This window comes from Ovis canadensis, chromosome 3, assembly GCF_042477335.2.
Source record: "Ovis canadensis isolate MfBH-ARS-UI-01 breed Bighorn chromosome 3, ARS-UI_OviCan_v2, whole genome shotgun sequence".
In the NCBI taxonomy this organism is placed as follows: Eukaryota; Metazoa; Chordata; class Mammalia; order Artiodactyla; family Bovidae; genus Ovis; species Ovis canadensis.
The window spans coordinates 222,516,078-222,524,314 of record NC_091247.1 but is presented as its reverse complement, the minus strand read 5'-3'; positions in this window follow the sequence as shown (position 1 = coordinate 222,524,314).

Sequence of the window (8,237 nt, the reverse complement as noted above, 5' to 3'; positions counted from 1 at the left end):
AATTGGGGAGGACAACATTAACATATGTAAGTCATTTGAATGGTGCTACTTGCTGGAAAGAGTTTATGGATGTAGCAGGCATGAGAGTGTGGCAGGTTAACTGACAACAAGGAAGAACAGGAGGGGACAGCCGAGGAAAGGGAGTGGTGAGTTCAGGAAGGTGGGTGTCACGGAAGGCCAGAGGCGGGAACAGAGAGGGAGGGGGAGTGAAGGGAAGCGGGTAAGAGGGCGGACTCTGACCCTGCTGGCCCAGGCAGGAGTTGGGCTATTCATCTGGAGGACAAAGGCAAGTTGTTGACTTCTGAGCAAGTCATTGACATGACCCTGTTGGTAGAAAGATTCCTTTGACTACTGTGTGCAGAACTGGTGTTTAGAAGAGGATTGGAGTGGAGATGAAAAGACATTAGGAGACTGTTTACTAGATCAAGGCAACAGCCCCTGGAGTGGCCTGAGTCAGCTGATGGCCATCGGATGGACTTTATTTAGGAGATGAAACTGGCAAAGCTTGACCGTGGATTGGTTGTGGATGATGATGGGAAGATATGTGTCAAAGATTCAGATTTCTGACAAGAACAGCTAGGTTTCTGGAGAGGGAGAATTTTCAGTTTGGACGTGTTGATGCTATTTCTGTTGTTTTCTGCTTTGTTTTTGGCTGTGCAGCACAGCTTGTGGGACCTTAGTTCCCTGACTGGAGATTGAACCTGGGACCTCCGCAATGAAAGCTTGGTGTCCTAACCACTGGACTGCCAGAGGATTCCCTGGACGTCTTGAGTTTGAGATGCTTTTGAGACATGTAAGAAAAGGAATCAGATCATTCCTTAGACAGAGGACTAGAGCTCAAAGCAGAGGGTTTGCAAGCAAAGACAACAGAGAGTGAGCAGCTGGAGAGGCAAGGAAAGCAGAGGTGCCCCAGAACCCAGGGTGAGGGGGGGCATGGGCAACAACATGGCATGCTCCTGAGAGATCCAGGTAGAAGATAACCGAAGCAAGCCCATTAGATTTAGCCGTCCCAGGCCCTTGAGCCAGGCAATTCTGATGGAGTGGTAGGACAGAAACCCAGATGCAGTGAGTTGAGGAGTGGCCGGGAAATGGAGACACCAAGACCTTGAGAATAGGTGGTTCCTCCCAGTTGGTGGATTCGGGAGAGGGAGGGAAGGGAACATGGGTTTGAGGGAGGGTTTTTTCTTTTAGCTTGGGAGAAACTTGAGCCTGTTTGGAAGCTGAAAGAAAGGCTTAATAGAGAAGAGCTAACATTCAGAAGGGGGAAGAGGGAGGCAGTCTACAACTGGGATGGTGATTCACCATCTTGCTGTCCTACCAACACAGCTAGCTCCGCACAGCCCGAGATGGCTCCTTGAGTTCAGCCATTTCATCTGACTTCAGCCAGCAGAAAGGAAAGAGAAAAGTAGGAAGATGGCATTGTCTTCCTCATTTTTTTCCTTTTTTTCAAATTAACATTTACTTGTAACCAGTCTCACTGGCTTTCCAAGTGCCGCTAGTGGTAAAGAACCTGCCTGCTAATGCAGGAGACATAAGAGACACAGGTTTGATCCCTGGGTCAGGAAAGATTCCCTAGAGGAAGACATGGCAATCTACTCCAGTATTCTTGACTAGAGAATCCCCATGGACAGAGGAGCCTGGTGGGCTACAGTCCATAGGGTCACACAGAGTCAGATACAGCTGAAGCAACCTAGCATGCACGCACGCATGCAATCTCACTGGCTTCCCAGCTGGCACTAGTGGTAAAGAATCCACCTGCCAATGCTGGAGATGCATGAGATGTTCGATCCCTGGGCTGGGAAGATCTCCTGGAGTAGGAAATAGCAACCCACTCCAGTGTCCTTGCCTGGAAAATCCCATGGACAAAGGAGCCTGGCATACAATCTCCCTTCTCTTTTAAGGAGACCCCAGAGGTGCCTCATGACACGTCTCCTTACATCTCAATGGCTGTATCCTAGCCCCCATGACCACATCTTGGTGAAAAGGAGGTCAGGAAATGAAGGCTTTGAATGGAGCTACAAAGTGACCTACTACAAGTTGTGTTACAGAAAAAGATTGGGAAATGTATACCAAGAGGCTATGCGCAGTCTCTGCAATGAAGGTAGGAGAGGCTTGGTGGTTTGTCTATTGAGAAAAAGTCGAAAGAATTAAGATTTGGAGTCCAGCCCACTTCTTTCTAACTCTTGCCCCATATGCTGTCACCTGTGTGACCTTAAAGAAGCCACCTGCCCTCTCGGAGCCTCAGTGTCCTCTGTAGAATGGGAGTGATAATCTACCTGGCTGAATGACTGCAAGGATTAAATGAGATGCCACAGGAAGACCTGACCTATGGCAGGTGCTGAGGTTAATTACATTCAGATTACAATTTAATGTTTTAAAAAGAGAATATACATTGAGCAGCTACTGGATGCCAGGAACTTGTTGGATGTTTTTTCATCACACATTTATTTACTTCTCACTCCAACCTGGTGAGATGGGTATTGTAATCATCCTAATTCATAAAGCAGAAAACTCCAATTCAGCAAGTCAGCCAACAGAAATGTCAGAATTTGAACTCCAGTCTTCTGATTCTTCGTCTTCTTCCCAGGTCCTAGCACAGAGCTTCTCAAAGGGTTTGGGGGTCTTCCTGGTGGTCCAGTAGCTAAGACTCCCACTCCCAATGCAAGGGGCCCAAGTTCGATCACCAGTCAGGGAATCACTACAAATCACGCCGTCAGTCATTTTCTGATCCCACATGATGCAACTAAAGAACCAGCATGCTTCCGTGATGAGCGAAGATCCCACATGCTGCAACTGAGACCTTGTGCAGCCAAATAAATAAATATTTTAAAACAAAATAAGCAATTTTTAAAAATTAAAAATAATAAGAGTTTTGACATTTCCTGACAGCGATGATAGGAGCATCTTGTTATTTATAGCAAGCACTTATTCACTGTACTGGAGTTTATAGATAATGAATGACGTGGCTGGAAGCTCTTAGATAACTTCTGGATGGAGGCTGATTGCAGAGGGACCAACCGTGTGGTTAGAGGGCTGGAGCTTTAGGGCCCCCACCCTCCACCTGAGGGGAGGGGAGAGGGGCTGGAAAGGGGAGAGGGGCTGATCACCAGTGGCCAATGATTCGATCACTCTTGCCTGGATAATGGAATGTCCATAAAAACCCTCAGTGAAGGGGTTTGGAGAGCTTCTGAGTTTTGAATACATCCACTTGCTGGGAGCGTGGCACACCTCAAACTCCGTGGAGACAGAAGCTCTGCTCTCTGTGCACCCTAACAGAGCTTACCTATGTACCTCTTTGTGTAGCTGTTTGTGTCCTTTGTAATAAACCAGCAATAGTAAGGTGTTGCCCTGAGTTATGTAAGCTGTTACAGCAAATTATGGAATGGGAGAAGGGGGTCAAGGGATCTGATTTGTAGCCAAATTGGACAGAAATGTGGGAAAGCTGAGGACCCTCTGTTTGCAACTGAAAAGGAGGGCAGTCTTATGGCACTTGACCCTTAACCTGTGGCATGCGTGTGTGCTAAGTCGCTTCAGCTGTGTGACTCTCTGCGACCCTGTAGACTGTAGCCCACCAGGCTCCTCTGTCCATGGGATTCTCCAGGCAAGAATACTGGAATGGGTAGCCATTCCCTTCTCCAGGGGATCTTCCCAACCCAGGGATTGAACCCTTGTCTCTTCTATCTCTTGCATTGGCAGGCAGGTTCTTTACCTCTAGCACCACCTGGGAAACCCTCTTAACCAGTGGGGTCTGCACTAACTCCAAGTGGTTAGTGTTAGAATGAATTAAATTACAGGGCGCCCCATTGGTATCTGCAGAGGACTGGAGAATTGTTTGCTGGGGGAATCCACAAGCTTGCCCTCAGAAGTGTCCTGCTGTTGTGGGTAAAAACACGTCAGTAGAAGATGCCAAGACCTTTCCTGAAAACCCTGTGAGGGAGGGAGACCCTCCAAGGCCCTTCCCAGCTCAGCCTCAGCTCAACTGCTTCAAGTTTCTCAAACACATGTGTTTCCTGCCGCCATCTTTGTCCCTGTTGTTCCCACGCATGCCTGCCCAGTGAACTTATGCTCCATCTTCAAAGCCCCTTAGCAAATGAAAGACCTTGGCATTTTTCTTGATCCTCTAGGATAGGAAGAATTTCCCTTTGCCCTTCTAGGTTCTTTTTGGATGGTCTAATAGAATTAAATTGGCAAAAGACAGATCAACAGGAGAAAATCAAATTTAATTTCATCCATTCAGGAGCCCCAAACATATGAAGCTCAAAGAAGTGACTGAAGCAGGCAGCTTTTGTATCTTGCAGACAAAGAAACAATTATTTGTGAAGTTTGGACAAAACAAAAGGCTTTTTGCTTGGGGTAGCAAGTTAATGAAAGAGTAACAGAGTTTGTTTAGGCAGGCTTCTTGGCCTTGAGACCTTGCATTTCACGTTTCTGGAGATAAGGATTTCTCCTCTCATCCTGGTACACAGAGAATAGCTTCACATGGGAGATTTATTTCCTTCTTTCAAGGGGACACGTGTTCTCCCATTGGCTGTTCCCCAAGAAACTTTAATTCAAAATAATCAATTTGCCAAAGTGGCATATTTGGGGGTAGCCTACCCTGAACCCCATCTGTTCCCTCACTACAAATCACGCCCTCCGTCGTTTTTTGATCATTTAAAACCATAGTTATTGTTTGAAGTGATCTTTCCAAGGACAGGAACTATGGCAGGTCAGCTCTGGGTCTCCTTGCAGGCCCCCAGGAAGCTGCTTAATGACCATGTGTGGCATCACACTGATTAGAGTGAGATGGAGATGAATGGACACATTGGTAGATGCGGCAAGTGGAAGAGATAGTCCTAAGGTTCCCAAGTGACTTATGGGGAGCTGGAACTGAAACTTAGGGCTTCCAGACATGTACCCCCAAGCCTCTCTCCATCCCTGCCCCCAATGCACTCTGCTGGGTCCTCTTTCCAGAATTCCTCAAGTTGGATTTTCTAGGGAGCAGGAAGACACTGGGCTCAGCATGGCACTTGGGAGAACAAGTATGAAGTCATCACGCCTCCTGTTTACAGGAAGCTGAGCCATGGTTTTTCCAGTAGTCATGTATGGATGTGAGAGCTGGACTATAAAGAAAGCTGAGCACCGAAGAATGGATGCTTTTGAACTGTGGTGTTGGAGAGGACTCTTGAGAGTCCCTTGGACTGCAAGGAGATCCAACCAGTCCATCCTAAAGGAGATCAGTCCTGAATATTCATTGGAAGGACTGATGCTGAAGCTGAAACTCCAATACTTTGGCCACCTGATGTGAAGAACTGACTCCTTGGAAAAGACCCTAATGCTGGGAAAGATTGAAGGGGGGAGGAGAAGGGGATGACAGAGGATTAGATGTTTGGATGGCATCACCGACTCAATGGACATGAGTTTGAGCAGGCTCTGGGAGTTGGTGTTGGACAGGGAAGCCTGGCGTGCTGCAGTCCATGGGGTCGCAAAGAGTTGGACATGACTGAGTGACTGAACTGAATTGAACTGAGCTCCCAAGGAGTAAGGGTGGATCCAAGGAAGTCTGCTGGGGACAGGCCCCCTTCTCCTCTGGGGTCAGTGTGCCTGGGAACCAAGCTGAAAAGTGGATCCTGTTTTCCTCAGGACAACCATCTGGGTCAGGGTTTGTCATCAATGCAAGTGCCAGAGGAACAGAGATCTCAAAGCCACTCACCCCGGTAACCATTCAAACAGGCGGAGCAAGCTCCAGGCGCCCAGGTGGGCGGGCCACCTGGCTGGGATGAGGACCCTGATGCATTTGAAGCACACACATGGCCTGGAACATCAGATGACTCCCTGCCACCACACCTCGGCCTTTCTAAAACCCTGGCAGCAGAAGAACAAACAGCCGTATGGCTTGTCGACCACCTTCTGGAAACTGAGACGGGCTGTCTCCGGGCTTCGCCCAGAGTTTGGATCCACTGTTTGTCATGAGGTCTGCAGCAAGGCTTTCAGTGGCTCCAGCCAGCTCCCCACGGAGCCAGCAGATGCCACCAGTCCTTTGTTCAGCCTCACACACAGCCCGCAGCAAGTCTGGTTTGCAGGTAACAGCCTGGAAAGACGATGTTAAGAACAAAGAAGAACATTTGGAAGGGAGAAGAGCATTTTCGCCCGCATCTCACCACCCTCATCCTCACCTTCCTTTTTGCTTTCTCTGTTCTGACTGGGAACCCAGGCAGCTATGTTGGCCTGCTTGCCAAAAGAAGAGTGCGGAGACCAGCTTGGACTGAGCTCTTTGTTTTTCTGGGCTTTTCTTGGTCACGAGCATCTTGCCAGGAGGCTGTTGTGGTCTTCATATTGATCCTCTGAAGAGATGCATCAGAGTCCTTTGACTGGTCACCTCTTCATTTTCAAATGTTAGCTAATAAGCATGTTTCCAGTTGGGAGCTGTTATAAACAGCTCTGCAGCAGCCATTCATGTGATTAAAAGCTATTCACTCAATTTCTTAGAGAAGCATAGTGAAATACATGGGGGGTGGGGGTGATTTGCTTTACAATACTTTAGTAAAGGAGGAAAAAAGTGAAAAGTGGGGAGAGAGTGAACCAATGGGACAAAATCAGTGTGCTCTTGGGGGTGATGGGTGTATGGGGTTTCATGGTGCTGTTCTCTCTTTTTTTTTGGTAGATGTCTGAAATTTTTCATAATGAAAAACTAAAAATAGAAATGTAAACACAGTCCCTGCCCTCCGGGAGTTCACAGTCCTGCAAGGAAAACAAAGAGCCAGGCCCTGGCAGAGCAGTGTGACAGGGCAGACATGGGGCTAGGGGACCCAGAAGAGAGCCACCTCTCTGACTTAGGAAATCAGGGAGGGCTGCCCAGAGGAAGGGCCATCTTAGCTGAGGCCTGAAGGATACACAGTGAAGTGCAGGTCGCTCAGTTGTATCTGACTCTTTGCGACCCCATGGACTACAGAGTCCATGGAATTCTCCAGGCCAGAATACTGGAGTGGAGAGCATTTCCCTTTTCCAGGGACTCTTCCCAACCCAGGGATCAAACCCAGGTCTCCTGCATTGCAGGTGGATTCTTTACCACCTGAGCCACAAGGGAATACTACACCGAGCCACCGAGAATACTACAGTGGGTAGCCTGTCTCTTCTCCAGGGGATCTTCCTGACCCAGGAATTGAACCAGGGTCTCCTGCATTGCAGGCGGATTCTTTACCAACTGAGCTATCAGGGAAGCCCATGAAGGATACATAGGAGGTGGTCAAATGACAGGGAAGGGAAAGATGTTCCAGGCAGAGGTACCTGCAAGAGCGTAGACCTGGTAGAGGAAGAAAGGCGGTGGCTGAAGCCTACAGCGATGGTCTGTCTGGCTTCAGTGTTGGTGTGCTAAGTCGCTTCAGTAGTGTCAGACTCTTTGCGACCCCATGGACCGCCGCCAGGCTCCTCTGTACATGGGATTCTCCAAGCAAGAATACTGGAGGGATTGCCATGACTTCCTTCACGGGATCTTCCCAACTCAGGGATCGAACCCTTGTCTCTTATGTCTCCCGCGTTGGCAGGCAGGTTCTTTACCACTAGCGCCACCTGGGAAGCCCTTGGTGTTGGTGAGATTGAACCAAAGCTGCAGCAGAGGCAGGGCTGGACCAGTGGTGCTTCGTGACCGTGGGAGTCTGGGGGCCCCCAGGTGCCTGGCAGCTGGGGAAAGATGTGATCAGATCTGGATTTGAGGATGATCTTTCTGATCACTGGGACTCCTGGGTGCAGGGTGGATTGTGAGTGGTGGAGAGTGCCCTGAGCATCCTCACCTTTGTAGCTTTTTATTTCTCCTAAATTACTCCTTTAAGACCATTTCCAGAATGCTCACCCCTTCCCCATACCCTGCTCTCAATTTCTCCACGCACTACTTCTATCCTCACTTGGGTTCACCTCACTTGGGTATACCTCTTCAATACCAGGGACGAGGGACTTCCCTGGTGCTTCAGTGGCTAAGACTCTGAGCTCCCAATGGAGGGGACCTGGGTTTGATCCCTGGTCAGGGAACTAGATCCCATATCCTGCAACTAAAGATCCCACATGCTTCAACTAAGACCTGGTATAGCCAAATAACTAACTAAATAAATTTTTTTAAAAAATAAGAGAGAAAGAAAGGACTAGGTTTTACTCATCTCTGCAACCCCAGTGTTTTGCACACAGCAGATACCAAATAAATGCTTTGTGAATGAATAAACTTTTATTGAGCACCAAACAAGTGCCAAGCACTTTTCTCAATTCTT